The sequence below is a fragment of the Periophthalmus magnuspinnatus genome, chromosome 1, assembly GCF_009829125.3.
Source record: "Periophthalmus magnuspinnatus isolate fPerMag1 chromosome 1, fPerMag1.2.pri, whole genome shotgun sequence".
Classification (NCBI taxonomy): Eukaryota; Metazoa; Chordata; class Actinopteri; order Gobiiformes; family Gobiidae; genus Periophthalmus; species Periophthalmus magnuspinnatus.
Genome location: NC_047126.1, coordinates 19355029 through 19372371, shown reverse-complemented (window position 1 = coordinate 19372371; position 17343 = coordinate 19355029). Strand labels below are relative to the sequence as shown.

Below are 17343 nucleotides of genomic sequence, written 5' to 3'. Positions count from 1 at the left end.
GCTCCTCCCCGTGGAAGAGGGCGTGCCGTGGACCCACAACACATATCCGCTTACAAAGAGAGTCAAGCCCCCGGTGTGCCACAAGAGAGAGGGGGGAAGAGGATTTCATAATAAAAGAACCAAACGCTACGCTTAGTTTGGACATGAGCGCATTTTGATAACGCTTGAATTGATAAGAAAAAAATAGCTGATACTTGACAAAAAATAGGATTAATTTATATGTTTCCACTGTAGCCCCCAGGTCACTGTGCAATATGTGACCCACTATAAACCACGCAACATTCAACTTTAAACAATGTATATTTGATTATAGGCCTGCTAAATCAAGGCGAGATTATGACTTCTTTTTTTTCTATATTTTACCCAGAAAGGTGGGAACTGGGAGCATTGGGTATACTCCACTCAAGCCATCTGTCAGGTGTTAATAAGCAGCTGTTATTCTGTAATTAGCACGTGGCTGCTGCATAACCAGATTTTTGGGTTTATTTTGACAGCATTTTCAATATGAATTAAAACTGACATCAAACCTGTCCATTTTAACAGGACTTTTCTCAGATGTTTACACTTAAATGGACCCTCTGCGGTAGGTCTGATGGGTTGTGCCATTGGTGCAGCCTTGTAAAAGCAGAGGGCAACACTAGTGCTATGTGCAGACAGGGGCATTAATCCAGATCTTAACCTTTAGGCAGGGGGATTGTGCACATTTTAGGTTGAGCACTTGGAGACATACAAAAACTACTCCATAAGCCTCAGTTTCCATAAAGAAGAATGAAAAGTGCGAGAGGAGGATGTACAAGTTTCTGTAATTCTTGATTTCATAAAGGACATGGTCTATTGTGCATGAGTTTGTTATAAATAGATTTTGGCAAGCTTTATTTATTCCACGCAATACTTTCCACCAATATTGATTATATTTTGCCTTTTATTTTCAAACACCTAAACAGGAAACCGAACACACCTAACTCGAAAATGTTGACTCTTCCGAAACGCGCTCAAGTGCTCCTAATCGGAGAGAGGGTTATGTCTGTCTCTACATCTGCATTTCACCCCATAACATCAGTTTTGTCGCTTATTGTTGAATTACGCACGTTGATATCTTGTCAAATATGCCAATAAAATACTATGCAACACTGTCACACTACTAGAACTGTGCACTGTCTCCCAAACATAAGGTTAAACCATAAAAGTTGCGCTCTTCTGCCTGGTTTCAGCCTACAACGCACATGGACCGACGATGCTCTTGTGCGTAAAACTTACATTGACCTATATATTTTTGCCTCCATCTCCAAAACGATAGGCGCGTGCACCAATGGCGGGGGAGGGAAGGGAAGCACGAGGAGGAGGAGGTGATGGTGATGGGGGGTGTTAACAGTCCTGCAACCATCTTTAATGTCCCGTTTATAGGTTATACACTCGCTACAAACTTCCTGCATGTGGCCGACACTATAAGCGCAAGTAGATTTTTGTGTCGCGCAGAGCATTTGACTATACGGGCTACGGGTGCTTCGCTTCCCCCCGCTGACTGGGGTTGTTTTGGATGGTGCGCTGTGGTGGTGTGGTGAGATCTGGAGAGGCCAAGTCGGACATTTTAGCCCCGACGGTCCGAGAGCGGAGGGAGGAAACCAGCGAGGGGACAAACCAGGACACGCGCTGTAAGGTAAAGCCCTCTCGTGGCCTTGCTACAGCGCTGTTTATGGACTGTTTAACCAGGTTTTTAGAAATTACAAAATGCTTTTCACTTGTTTTGATTTGGGAAGAGGTTGATTGCGATTAAATGTATGCGTTTTAACTGTCTACCGGGTGAAAATGGCTACTTTAATACGGATTTACGTACAGTATGGCTTACAGGATATTATTTACTGTACCCAAAAGCATTAAAAGGCAGCATAATTTAGCCTTATTTTATACAGTGAAGTTTTTGTAGTTTAATTTCAATAGTATATTCGGAATGAGTATAAAAAAAACGCTTACGTAATTGCTTTTATCTTACAGTAAAATATGAAACGAATTTAAACCACGAGTTAATAATAATGGAAACAAAACCATAACGTAATTATATAGATAAGGCAATTTATTAAAATCATTAAGACTGTTTTAAATACATTAAACAGCAATGCAGAGAAGATAAACGACTTTCATGACCGAAGACATCTGTTGCTTGTGGGCTGCGTATAGCTTCCAGTAATCTAGTTTTATTTGGAGTTAAATCGTATAACATTGCAGGCAAATTAGTGTAGAGCTATGGACTCTGTTTGCGAATAGATTTACATAGATTCACGGTTCATTGAACAAAGCAAGAGCGTGGAGGCCCTTTGACTTTGCATGCCCTGAAAATGTATACTGGAAAGTTTTAGGCAGCACAGGAATAAGCAATGCTGAAAAGGCCTTGCTCTTATAACATAATAGCCTATACAGTTGCATTAGCCTATTAAACATTTATGACTACGTCTACATGTATTAATTTAATGTAATGTTATGGCCAGCTATCAAAGTTGAATATTGATTTCCAGTAATGTAAAAGCCTTAAAAGTAAAAGTAAAGCACTGGTGTTGCTACAGCAGACTTGTTAAGTTATGTAAAGGTGAATTGACTTGCAGTACTTTGACAAGAGGTTCTCAAGCTGTGGTTCACGTTCAAGAATCATTTCACAATTATGTCTTATTTAGAGATAAGTTTATATTTTTGTAAAGATCATTGCACAATCCTGGTTCACTCTGGGTTTAGTCTGTACTTAGTCTCCAATTGTAGTCCAGGTCTTGATCTGGTTCTGTCCTTGTTCACTCATATACCTTGGTTATTAAAATCTATATCTATTATAGTTATAACATTAATAAGCTTTGGTGTAGGTCATTGTCTGTAGCTCATTTGTTGAAGTTGCCAAGTTGCCTGCTTTGTGGACTTATACTGTCAATCCTACCTGCTTGTTTCCACAGACATAGTATTGCTTTGCTTGGAATGTTTCACAGTATGGCATTAAACATATCTATCTTCGTGGTGGGAACCAAGTGATGCCATCAGGCCAAGTTACAATTCAGATCTCTGGAAAGGCGAGTCTGCTCTCTCTATGAACTTTTGATGTACTGTTGAGCAATAAAAAAAACAAACTGTAACTTAATAAATGCAAGATAGAGAGACATTGTGGAAAGTTCCAGGCAAAGCAATAACATCTCCATAGAGATGCTACGAAACCCCAATCTCCCTCCCCCCCTCTCCTCACCCAGAAAAGTGTCATTGTGCAGCTTTCAGTTTAAATGACCATCTCAATTTTTCTTGCTTTTAGATGACTATTTTTTACTTATAATAATTATTTTCGATAGACATAGCAATGTCCTTATTTTAATATTATTTATGGCTATGATACCCTCATTTTGGATATGTCAGAGCCCTTAAGCGTCTCTTTTTGTAGTATCCTAGCTCTGAAAAAATGCATTATGTACCTCCTCTTAACGTCTTAATTCATATTACTATATTTTGAATGTGACGTGTTCGTTGTATTCTGGCCTCATATCTCCAGCTCTCCTCTGGTCTGTTCGAATGGCACATGAACTTGCCTGGGCCTGTGACTGTGCCTCCATCTGGCATCATCTGCAGCTGCGCAAACTGCACTCAAGTGGCTCCAAACTCCCACAGCAGTATTTTATTAGAATGAAACATATTGCTTGAAATTCGCTCTTCGCTTTTGTGAATATTTCTGTTTGAATGCATTGGGTTGTGATGAGATTTTCAACAATACATCACTTGAGGCGATCTTTTTTCAAAATTATTATTTAAAGATGCACTATTGCCTGAATGTTCCACAGTGTGACTTAAAACGTCTCTATCCCCATGGAGACAAACAGGTGATGCCACAATATAAATGCAGTTTTATTTAATTTATTTTTTGCAATAAAGACTCCAGTAATTTAATAAATGCAAGATAAAAAAACAAACAAGTTTGACAATAATATCTCCATAGAAACAATGAGGTGGCAGAACCCCCTAATAAAAAGTTGCATAGTGCACCTTTAAGCAAAGGTCCTATACTCTTCTAAACTGACTTGATAAAACTTTATAACCATGTTCACTTTAGAGAGAAGCTAAAATCATACAGATCAAATGATTATATTATTATTTAGTACTTTGTACCTCTAGAATTGCATTGTACAGCATAACATGCAAATAGTATGACACATTTTCAGTTGTAGTGTTAAGTATCGGACCCAAAACCCAATAACCAGATTTGGTGTAAGTCAACCATCACTAATAACAATATGATAATACTGTTACAAATACAGGAAAAAATACATTTCATTTTTGCATGATTAAGACAGAATGTACAGCTTTTGTAGACTGTAATAAACTTGCTCTCCATCTGTCTTGTATAAATTGATATTTTTACATAATGTACTAAAATTGTGTCTTTCCATTGCAAATTGTCATTGGCATAAGCAGTAATTATGATCGCATCTCTTGAAACCCATTTGAACGTGGATATATGTTGAGTACAGCGTCGTTAGTGTCTTTGTAAACAAGTAAATTGCATTGCCATTTAGAATAAAAGATCCATTCACCATCAAATATGCATTTCTGTGTAATAGCTGATGTTGATACTAATTATTAGACTATAGCGTTTTCAAGCAATGGTGCTCTTTATGCTTTAATGCAAGCAATTAAAATATGCTCAAGGTAAAAACTACATTAGGCATACTACTTCTATTAGTATATACCCGACATGTAGGTAATTGTGGTCAGCAACACATGCATGACTTTGACGCTAGACTATATTTTAACTCATCTTGACTATGTTTTTAAATAGGCTAATACTTATAGTTGTTCATTTACATCTTCTGAGTATTGGCTCTTTAGACAGATAGTAATTATTGTTGAAAAAGTTCAAAGTGCGCACAAATTTACCGGTAATCAAATCAGGGTCTATGACGGAAAAGTTTGAAACAACACTTTTCCATGCTACATTTCAGCCAGAAAAATTTACTAGAAAAACATGCATCCGACTTGTCTCTCCGCAGACCTAACTTGTAGCTTGTGGCACTACTTGACTGGAAATGTTCTTCAACAGTTTGGCACGGAGAGCAACTTAAATCAACCTTGTGCAACTTTCTGGAGATCTGCACATCAGCTGCATGTTTCCATAGAAAATAGTTTAAAGCATACTTAAAAACATACTTATCTCTATAGAAGTAGAGATAGTCTTATGCCGTATTGTGAAATTACTAAATACAAGTAAGTTTTGTGGAGATGCAAGCCCACTTAAATAAGCATGTATGTTTTTACTGCATTTTCAGTGCAATAAAAACTTAAAACACATGTATTAATTGTAGTTTATTTTTTGGGCTTTAAAATGTCTGTGGCGGTCAGACTCTGCCCTCTTTGAGCTACAACTGTGTTAAACATTTGTTCTAGTCTTCTTTCATTAAGTTTTTCAGATACCAAAAAAGCTACTCTCACTGAATAGACTCATACTCCATTCAGGCTCTAGTGAAGGCGGTGGACATGATTTGCCTCCTGCTGAGATCAAAAGGAAACTGGCAATGCTGAAAACTCATCTCTTCTGAGACATTCTGGGGTCAGCTCATGTTACTCACTCGATGGCTGAATACTGACGACTTATTTGGCAATGCAGTGTGCCTTACACAAGCACCATTCATTTGGCGTCCCTGCATTCATAGTATAAGTCTATAAGATCTACGCAGGTTTATAGTATGAGGCTGATGATTTAACAGACAAAGACGCTCCAGTTATTGATACTGAGTCCTGATTCATGATGTTAAAATTAATAAACTAAAAAAAATAATAATAATTAGTGATTAAATGGGACTAAATCAGGATTACCAGGCTGAATTTAAATGACTAAACCAGGACTAAGCCAAGACTGGACCGTGACTAAACTGGGACATTATAGAAAACAGAGACCAGAAAACCAGAAATAAGTAGCCTGAACCTTAACTACTCAGTCCAAAGAAGGACTAAGCAATGATCAGGACTAAGACAAACCAGAACAAAGTACCGTAAAGCAAAAATACTGAACCAATGCCATGTATAAACAAAGAGGTCCAAGTCTAAAATAAACCCAGAATAACTCAAGCACGTTATTATTATAGACTTAGATAAAGTCATAAAAAATGACTAAACCTCTCTAAACTAGGCCAAAACCAGTTCTAAACTTGGACTAAACTAGTTCTAAACCTGGACCTGGACAGAAGCGGGTCTCACCGTGATTAAGCTCAATATTCCCCAAATATTTTCGTACAGACGCGTACAGCTCTGGTGTTGTTTAAGCGTAAAACACGAAAAATAGACGATAAAAACAAATAAGACTCGCACCAGCACTCTCTCACCAAACAGCCTTATTAACAATTAATATTGGACATCCGGTGGCACTGACAGCTGCGCCCCATTTCATTGTTGTCTGTGCGCTGCGAGGAGCGTGGCTGGGCTGGAGACAGGAGTACCGGGTAGGAAGAACATTTTTAAAGCATGCTTGGTACAAAGTGATAGATTTGGTGTGCGCTGTGAAATTATATTGTGGATTAAAAGTGCGGATTGCTGCTTTTGCTCCTTGGAAAACACTACTGGCGCTTCCATGCCACCTTGCTCGCTTCCTCTTGAATGCAAGCGGAGGTCGGAGCGTAGCGGAGGGATGCAGGTTGCTCAGACAGCGGCGGTGGATGGGGAGTAAAGAGCGTAAAGAGGCGACCATGGCTGGAACTGTGCCCGGGGGGAGGACGAGGGGCGGCGGGAGAGATTTGGTAAACACAATGGCCTCTCCAAAAAGCGCAGAATCACGGCACGTCTCTGTTGTGGTGAAACTTTAATGAATGTGAGAGGAATACGTAACAGCGTGCGTCCTTGGAGCTTTTCTGGTGTCACTTTCTTCCCACCTGCTTTAGCCGCGGTCCGTTGGATGTTAGCGGGGGATAGCGGCACTGTTTGTCCGCTGTTGGACCTTAGAGCCCCGGTGTTTTGCCAGCTTACCCTGCTTGGCTCGGATGGCTGTACAAGCGGCACATGTGGTGATGGAGGGCACGTAGCCGCGTAATGTTGTTGTAGTAACCTCGTGCATGACATTTGTGAAAGATTTTCGAGTCGAATACAGTTGCAATTTTAGTATAATTTACATTTTGTGACTCACATCTGGAAACAAGTGGATTTTCCATTATAAAATGCAGGACGTGAATGTAATCCAATACAGAACATCTTGTGAAATATTAGCCGGTAATAATGCAGTAGGCTGTAAAAGTGAACAAGAAGCTACTGTAGCCGACCTACACTGTAGTTATGTGGCCTATTTACACAGCAATAGCCTAATAGACTGTTCATATTTATAGACTAAGTAATAGATGAAATTCTATAATTAATTGCTGAAAATATGCAGAGATCAGCTCTGGTATCAAGTATCAGATTCAGTCTTACAGAGCCAATTCTGATTTGATATGTATCCTATGATGAAGAAAAGTAGATAGGCCTACTTCTGATCCTGAAGTAGCAATGATTAAACCTATTAAAGCCTGTTAAAATCAAAGAAAGAAATTAGAGAATGCATGCATGTGTCTGATTGTCTACTGTAGATGTGTATATTTAGGGACAGTGCTTCTTAAACTACGGATGACTTAGGTCATGTCTGTTGACTTGTTATGTATTAGTTGTTGGTTTAGTTTTGATTTTGCCATGGTTTTATGCCAGTCTAGTTCTGATGGGATTGTGTTTAGTTATGGTTTTGTTCAATTTGGAAAAGCCCAAATGAATTTACTACACAAGCACTTTCCTGTTGTAGATGCACTTCAGCTGCTGGTTATTTTTGGTCATGAAGCTCCGGTTTAGTTCTTGATCAGTGCTGTGTAGCCTGTACTTACTGTGAACTACTGGAATGATACACGTACCCAAAATGCAGGTTCTAAAGGAGGAAAGTGTAATGTACGTTTAATAAATTGGAACCACAGCTTGTAATGAGAAAAGTGAAAAGCCAAAATATTATTTCTTAACCCCTATGTAAATCAGTCCTTCTTTCATATCAAAAGTACTCCAAAATAAATTGTCCCTTTAAAATAAAAGTTCGGCTCTATTTTTTTCTTGGTGCTCAAGATCTTAGCTCAGTTCAGCTGTATTGTGATGAAGGCCAGGTCCACCATGGAGAAATATTAAGGCATCGAGCACGTTCTCAGGTCGTGGATCCAGCTTCACACCAAAACAGTCCTAAGTCAAATCAGGTAAACCAAAAAAAACAAAAAACAACCTGCTTGGCAGGGTGTTATTAATATCATTCTTATAAATCACAAAATCAGATCTGGTTCAGATCACTTCAAGCCAGATCCAATTGCATTACAGTAGCTTGCAGGTTCTCACACAGTGCATAGTCTTTCCCGCTGGGTACAGTGGTGTACACATGGTAGTGTAATAATCCTTTTACAATCATGTTTCTGTAACTAAATTCTAATTTTGTTTCACAAATTGTGTAGGGTAAATAACAAAATATCACTGTATTATGAAATCAAAGTTAATGTAAAAGTAAGCTGAAATTAGCATAGCATTTTAACACAATCACCAGAGAACAAGAACAAACTAAACCTGGACAAATCTTCTTCTCCAATACCTTTTGCAAACTGATTTATAACTAAGAACCAAAAACAAGTTATTTAAACATTTTAGTACTCCTGGGAGCACTAATCAATCTTGCACGGGGACGGACAGGGGGTGTCTTATCCAGTTCTTATTATAGATCCATGTTGCTATCCAAGGTTTCACGAGATGGCAGAGATCATCAGTCTCAACAGTTTGGTGAACAGGAGTGACCTCAACATGTTCAACGTGAACCTTTCCATGGATACGGCATTGTTCTGGTTATTTTGATGCTAAGAAAGGAGCACAGGTCTTTGGTTAAGGCGGACTTAAAATCACACCCTTCGTTATGCAACTGCTCAGGAAATCCATACTAAATATTGTGCCAGAAGGCTTTAGCCACAATATTAGACATTTGGTCAGCCATGGGGATACTACTGCATATTTAGTGAAAAAGTTAGTTATGACCAGGATGTTCTTTGTTCCCTTTCCATCAGGCTCAAGTAAAAGGTGGTCAGTACAGACAAGTTCTAATGGATGGCTACTTTGAATGTTGACTAGCGGAGCACTCTTTTCTGCTCGCGCCTTCCTTCACAAACACCTTTCATATGTTCTGATCTTTTCAGAACATACAGGTCCAAAAGTCTTATCATCCAAGGGAATAATGAAGATTTTTGAATTTATGACAGGGTCTTGCCTTTGTTTTCGTGCCCAATCTTCAAGGGACATTTTTGGTAGTGTTCACGAACCAAGCATATGTGTTCGACAATATGCATCAGGTAAAGTAGAGGCTTCGATGGCTAAGCACTCTACAGGGTCAATGGGAGTGTGAGCTCTGTCTCTGCACTCTGGAATGACTGGTTGAGCTCATGCATTTGATGGCCAGGTGGTAAGGGCCTCTATCTTAGACAGATCTTTCTCAACCCCTTTTTTGAACACAACGTGGCCGAGGTATTTAACAGACTTCTTGAAAAACTGACACTTTCAGGTGAGAGCTTTAGGCTGAAATAATTGAGAGTTGCTTCTCATGCTGCTTGAGTGTCGCTGAAGAAACAATAAGGTCATCAATGAAGACCAACATCTCACTCAGATTCATACTCTCCATGCACTTTTCCATAAGCCTTTGAAAAGTACTGGAAGCACTGGTCACCCCCTAGAGCATTCTGTGTCATGAATGCTGTTTTGTACTTGTCTTGTTCCTCCACCTCCACTTGATAATATCCAGACTTAAGGTCCATGATGGAAAACCACCTTCAGCTGGACAAGGCTGAGAAAGCTTTGTCTATGTTGGGAAGCGAAAGGGCTGTCTGATTCTCTGATGATGTTGGCATCTTTCAGTCAGGCAAGTGGTGTGTGTGTTTCACTTCAGTGGTGTGGCTCTGGTCTAGGGTTTTTAAAGTGAAAACCTCTGACAATGACTTGAGCTTCTTGATAATCCACTCTTTTCACATGTGACGTTGAAGGTAAGTCAGACTCAGAGGTTTGCATTGAACTGCACGTCATTGGACAGGATGCAGCTTTTGGCATTGACTGCTATCATGTGACCCACTGAGATTCTGATATCATGCGCCATTTAATATTTAACAAGGACAGGTAACTTGAAGGAGTGAAGGACATGTCATGATGTACCTGCAAACCAGAAAGAAAGTTTGACTTTCCCGTTTAACTAAGAGACTGGTCTCAGTAGCGGCTGGAATGTTTCTTGGGTACGCATTTAAAACTGCCCTTTTTCCTGCAGGGATGGCAATACACTTTTCACAGCTGGTGGGTGGTGAGTCCTTGTCTCAAGTGAAGGAATTCAAGTGTCTTGAGGTTGTTCACGAGTGAGGGAAGTGGAGCATGAGATGACAGGCAGATTGGACAGCATCAACAGTGATGCGGTCGCTATATCAGACTGTTGTGGTAAAGAAGCAGTTGAGTCAAAAGGTAAAGCTCTTGATTTACTGGTCAATCTATGTTCCTACCCTCACCTGTGGTCATGAGCTTTGGGTAATGACCGAAAGGACAAGATCGCGGATACAAGTGTTCGAAATGAGCTTCCTCAGCAGGGTGGCTGGGTGCTCCCTTTGAGATAGGGTGAGGAACTCAGTTACACAGGAGGAGCTCAGAGTAGAGCTTCTGCTCCTCCACATGGAGAAGAGCCAGCTGAGGTGGCTCAGGCATCTGTTCAGGATGCCCCCTGGACCCTTCCCTAGGGAGGTATTCTGGGCATGTCCCGCAGGGAGGAGGTCTCAGAGAAGACCCAGGACACACTGGAGGGACTATGTCTCTCGGCTGGGCTGAGAACTAGGAGGAGCTGGAGGATGTGTCTGGGGGAAGTCTGGGAGTCCCTTCTTAGACCGCTGCCTCACAACCCGGCCCCGGATAAGTGGAAGAAAATGGATGGATGGAGCTTCACAGTTCCAACTCTGTCATGCTGCTGCTTTATTTCAATCTGTCGTACAAATGTTTGGCTAGGGCAGACTCCCAAAAATAATGAGCAAAACTTGAGTGGGTTATACCTGGTTTATCCTAGTTTTTTCTGGTTTAGTTTATTTTTTGTGCCCTTTTTTAGTACATTAACATGACACTCATTTTATATTTCTTACAGCTTTCACACTATTTTGTTTAGTCTTTTCACAATAGTATAATTTCAACCATGATTTAAATTTTAGGGAAAAGTAGTTTAAAATGATTTTGCTACCAAAAACACTTTTTTCGATAATTTACTGTCATTATATTGTCACAACAGAAAATAATAGTTTCGTATTACCATGTGGTCTTTGTTCTGATAAGGGTATTTTTAAACTATTCAGATTCAGGTCAGATTTTGTCCTATATGTGTTTTTATTTTCAGTGTACTCATTCAAGTGAGTATATACTCTCAAAACAAATTTTAGCATCAATTCATATTTTTGATGGAATATAAATCCAAATAATAGGCCTCAGTATATTGGAACTGAATTGGTATCACAATTTAAGTTGGCACAATTATCAAACTGCAAATGCTGCAGTTATATAGATAATTGAACACCCCCTGTAAAAAGAAAATATCCTGTCTAATTTATAACAATCTTGTACCTGTAGTTTGGACCTTTACAAACATTTTCTGAAATGCATGGGATTCTTGTATAGTTTATTAGTTTTCAGTCTCACTCTCAAATGTTAATGATCCCAGGGTTGAGTACAATGTGCTCTCTGAATAGAATACTACTTTTGAAACATATGGCAAATTTAATAGCAATTGCAAAACTTGTAAGAAAAATTGCAATTCGATTTTTTGTTTCCAAAATTGTGCCGACCTACCAAATGATTTGTGAAGTGTGTAGCCCCCCCCCCCCCCCCCCCTCCTCTTAATATGGGTGTAGCTCTGTGCAGGGTGTCTCTCTTTAAGAGGCCTGCAGCTGTGGAGGTTATTGTCTGGTCACATTGTTCACCATCCGATTCGCCTCGCGCTGTCGCCAGGAAGACTTACCTCCCCGATGAATACATTACACAGACCAGATACACACGTCATCAGTGAGGGCAGGGGACAATCGCCACTACATTACAATGCATGGTCTTTTTGTGAGTGTAAAAATGCAAGGAAAAAGCCTAGTTTGGGAATAGCCAGGAGAAATTATTGTAACATTATGGATAGCTGCAAAAAATCCTGATTCTAATACAATCCTGGGAAAAAAAGGTGATGCAATATAAATAAGGATAAAGTGACATTTCTGCACTTTTGTATAGAACTGCACAATGAATTGAAGTCAGAAGCTAATTTGACTTGCAATTTGAAAATCACAATGGTAATAACTAATCAGGTGGTGCTACTCATCACTGTAGGGTTCTTATTATTAAACTCAACAACTTAAGACCTCCATAAACATCTGGTGAATTACATGTGATTCTTGTATTAGTTTAGCAGTTCATATTTTAATATTCCCTCAGATATTTACTCCTGGCTGGATGTGTTGGGAGGGAACTGATTGAATCGTCATTTTAAAATATATAATGCAAAATTTTAGCACATACAATAGCAAATGACAGGATTTCTGCTATTTATGCTTTTCCTTATCAATAACAGTTAACTGAACACATTAAATCTGTGTTACACAGTAGGCTATATTGCAACTTTTTCTAAAATTCTTCTCTTTTTTGTTTCTTATGACTATATTGTGACCTGAATATTCATGATTTGACCTAAAATCTTGGCAACCCCAGCAGCCATATATTATACCAACCAAAGCCCATATTATCCAGTGAAAGCAAAAAGTCTTCCTGGATTTGTTAAATTGAATGCACTTGACATTATAGTTCTCTCCTTGTGCACATCTCTCTATATTACAGTGGAATAACAGAAGCAGTTCATTTGAATACAGCGTTATGTAAGCAGATGTGGTTTGAATGGGGTCAGGCGTCTCTGTTTGGTGCCTACACAGTATTATCTTCTCTCATGTGCATCGCAAAATACTGCTACTTCCACTGCATTTGAATGACTGAACACTGAGGAACAAGAACTATAGATACAGAATAGGTGATTGTATTCACTAAATTATTAAAGAGTAAGAATGTATGCGACTGCCACTGTGCCACTGCTAGTAAGAACAGTTTTATTACTTTTTATCTTTCAATGCAGCTTCTACTTATTACTTACTTTATTGTCTTCATGAGGAAATGTGTCCTGCATTTGTACTATTCTTTACTATATACTTCAGCGTAACTGCATAGGGTCAAACCTGAGCTATAGGTTTTCAGGAGGAATACAGCTGGAGCTGGAGTGATTGAACATGTTTTTACATTAGATTCTATCATTAGACATATTGGGTCAGATGTCTTGCCCAAAGGCACAACAATACGTGAGTTAGAATTGAATGAATGCAAACCACAATCAGGTACAGGTATGATTAGTAAAATTAATTTGGGGCTTAATTTCTACCAAAAAAAAAAAAACAAACAAGCAATGGTTCAATATTTTTGGATTGGTTTTAAAACTTTGAAACTTTGGGTTACATTGGCCCATATACTCAATCTGACATTCAATTCCATTTATTTTTGTAAAGCCCAAAATCATAGCAGCAATTCCTTTTAGGGCTTAACAGGATCACTGATTTAACCAACAGAATCTTATTTAAAAAAAAAATCCAACAGTGAAACAGACATTGGTCAATAACAGACAAGCAGATTAGACAACATTCATTAGAAAACTAGCAAATGGATAACTGTCCCCTGTCCTTAGACCCTCCTTCTCGGCAAGGAAAAACTAAAACACAGTGGGAAAAAGAGAAATCTCAAGGAGAACCACGGTGAAGGAGAGATCCACTCCCATGGACGGGCAGGCTATAGATGTGTCCAGGACTAAACCAGTACTAAATAAGGACTAAACCAGGACTAAACTAGGATGGGCAAGCTGCAGATGTGTCCAGGACTAAACCAGGACTAAACCAGGACTAAACCAGGACTAAACCAGGACTAAACCAGGACTAAACCAGGATGGGCAGGCTGCAGATGTGTCCAGGACTAACAAACATCCATTTGCAGATAAAGTTCAAATCTGTAGGGCCAGTGCCTACTCAAGACTAAAGGACACAGGGTAGCGGTCATCCAGCCAGGTGAGGGAAGGGGAAGATCCAGGTCCACAGAACAGGATCAGAGCATAGGAGGGGCTAGGGTCCAGTCATCACCGAGCAGTCAGTGGCCAGGCATCCGAAACAGTTGCACTCCCCAGAGGGGAGTGGTGCAGGGAACAACTTGTGAATAGCAATGAACAGGTGAAGTGAATAGTGAATGATGTTGACAGGAAAAGTAGGAGGAAACAGAGGATAGTGCTCAGGTTACCATACTTCCTCCAGCATAGTTGTTCCTAAGGCAGCTTAGCTAAAACTTGGCTTTATTTCTGCTTCTCACTGGCCTGGCCATAAGATAATTCAAGAGAGGAACATATTAAACCTGCTCTCAAATGTAGAGACTGTGGGGGCCTCCTTAACAAGGGCAGGGAGCTGATTCCATAACACAGGAGCTTGATAACTGAATGCTCTCCCCCCTATTGTGCTTTTAGACACTCTAGGAGCCACCAATAGTCCAGCAAAGCGGAGTGCTCTGTTTGGATTATATGGTGCTATAGCATCTTGCAGATAGGATGGGGCCATGCCCTCTATGGCTTTGTATGTCAGGAGGAGAATTTTAAATTGAATCCTAAACTTGACTGGAGGCCAGTGAAGGGACTCCAGTATTGGGGTGATGTCGTCTCTTCTTTTAGTCCCTGTTAAGAGCCTGGCTGCTGCGTTTTGAAGTAGTTGAAAGCCTTTTAAATAGCTTTTAAGACACGTGGCTAGTAGAGAATTACAGTAATCTAGCCTTGATGTAACCAAAGCATGAATACGTTTTTCAGCATCAAGATATTTAGGCAGGATATTTCTGAGTTTGAAGATATTATGTAGGTAGAAAAAGGCTGTTTTACAGACTTGTCTTATATCTGCTATGAATGAGAGCTCTTAATCAAATATTGCTCTAAGGTTCCTTCCAGTAGAGCTGGAGACTACACTGACATTATCCAGTGTAACTATCTGGTCAGAAATGTTGGCATAAACAAACTTAGCCTATTTATATAATAACTGTGAATTAGTCATATCAATAAACCCTCTATTTGTTTTGCCTTATTGTTTATATTGCCATGTGTTGCACAAGGCCGGTCTGTTGCCTGTATTTAGACGATATTGCAGGTTATAGACCCTCAGTGGTGTGTTCTCCCTGTGTGAACTCTATCACAGTGTGTGAGACCTTTGGACCAGGCCTGTATTAAACCAACATAATAAATGATCGCGGCACAACCTGTTATTTCCATGAAAGCTCTCTTCATTCCTGTATGAAGGCTGCTGTGTAAACAAATCACCCTCTGATCCACTGCAGTTTTAATGGGAATACTAAGACGGGGTTCTCAATATGCGGTGCAAGGACCATGGTGATATTTTTTATGATAATGGTTTAGTCTTGGTGTTTATCTGGTATAGTCCTAGTTGTCACTCAAAAAAGACACAATTTAAATAAATGATGTCACCTTTTTTCCATTTAAATATTTTATCTATCTATCCCTCTACCTATCTGTTTTTATCTAACTATCTAAAAATCTGACTTTGTTGCTTTGGACTAACATAAAATAATTCAACTGAAACAAGATACAAATAAATATGGTCTACATTTTAATTATTTATTTATTTATTTTTTGTGTTGATTTTAAATTTAGTCCTGTTTTGGTCCTGGTTTAGCTCGGTTTTTTCCAGCAGTTTCAGACCTTAATTAGTCCTGGGTCAGAATTGTACACTGTACTGTTTCAATCTTAGAACATGTTAACAGTTTTCAATATTGTTTGCTGGAAGATATGGGGGAAAATGAGTAATTTCCCAGTCCTAATTCATCAGATTTAGTTATAATTCAGATTTTAAATTTAGTATGCACTTTTTGTCCATATTAACTAGACTAATCCCATTGTTTAGACTTTTAACCTTTAACCACAATTAAACCAGGATGAGCAATTGGACTTCAACGTCTAAATCTTGAACCAAATAGAGCAGGGCTGGGTTTTTCAACCTTTTTTGATTTGTTGCACACTTTTATGGTTAAAACGATTACATGGCACTCCGCCCACTAAAATACTACCCAGTTACACCAATTGTTTTCTTTCCCCCTGTGTCTTTTTCTTTCTATTTCCCTATGATGATAGTTTTGCTTTCTCAACTGGCTCAGAAAACACTCCAAAATAGTACATTGTTCAATTAAATATGTGTGTGTCCGTGTGTGTGAGTGTGTGAAAAATAGTTTAGATTTTTTTCCAAGACATATACCTCGAGGCACACTAGTGTTCCCCAGCACACAGGTTGAAAATCAATGGGGTAGTGTATTGCCAGATGTACCACCCATTATTACCTGTATGTTTACCATTGTTGAGAAACACTGAGTTACTGTGGGAAAGTGCTTTGTCGCTACAAGCTAACTCTGCATGTGCAAACGACTAATCCTATAGTAAACTTGTCTCTTACTTTCTTTGCTACCACTCGCTAACAATTGTAAAACGTGATTCTTTGGCTTTGTTTAAGTTTTGAGTTGAGTTTAGTTACATTTCATTGCTTTTCAAGGCTGTGTAGATCTGATAAGAGCTTGTGTACACAGTTTGCCGGTAGCTGGGATTGCGCTCGGTGCCAAATACCAGTTTTCCATGAGACGTGCCAAGGCAGTGTCATAACCGCCCAGGCATCCAATCCCCCATTTCCTCATTCTTCTACAGCAGCTCAATCACACACAAGGGACAGAGGGACAAGGAACTTAATCTATTCTTGTATTTATTAATTTTACATCAGAAAAAGAACAACAACAGAGAAATTGTAGGCCTATATGTAGAACGCGTGGTGGAATGAAATAACAGTAGTAACGTACTTGATACTTTGTACTTTTAGTTCACTACATTTGAGAGCAGGTGTCTGTTTTTTCTACTCCACTACATTTTTGAACATGACTGAAAAGTAGAAGCATTTTTTAAATTATTTTCTGAGACCTGTTGAAAAGCCTGAGGATTTATTTTTAACATGTTAATTTGAGCAAACTAAAATATACAAATAAAACACAGCTAGAAAAACAGAATTCAGCACAAATCTGTGTCAGAATGACTACATTTGAAGGTTTACTGCCTTTTAATCATTTTACATTGTTTCAATTTTGTGTACGTATGTATGTACGGCGACCTTGAGAGCCTTGAAAGGCGCCTAACAAATAAAATGTATTATTATTATTATTATTATTATTATTATTATTATTATTATTATTATTATTAAAAAT

The 17343-nt window shown here is 39.0% G+C and overlaps 1 protein-coding gene across 5 annotated transcripts in view; it reads left to right on the top strand.

The window, feature by feature from the left end:
* The first annotated feature begins 1292 nt into the window (after positions 1-1292).
* The window catches only part of LOC117372131 (CREB3 regulatory factor-like), a 50698-nt gene continuing 34647 nt past the window's right edge, over positions 1293-17343 (top strand). Inside the window, exon 1 of one of the 5 annotated variants that reach the window (XM_055224182.1) lies at positions 1293-1657. The gene's annotated coding sequence lies outside the window, so the exon portion shown is untranslated. Of the gene's footprint in view, positions 1658-6396; positions 6453-17343 lie in introns of those variants that run through there. The other 4 variants (XM_055224173.1, XM_055224178.1, XM_033967887.2 and 1 more) reach the window with 4 other exon arrangements.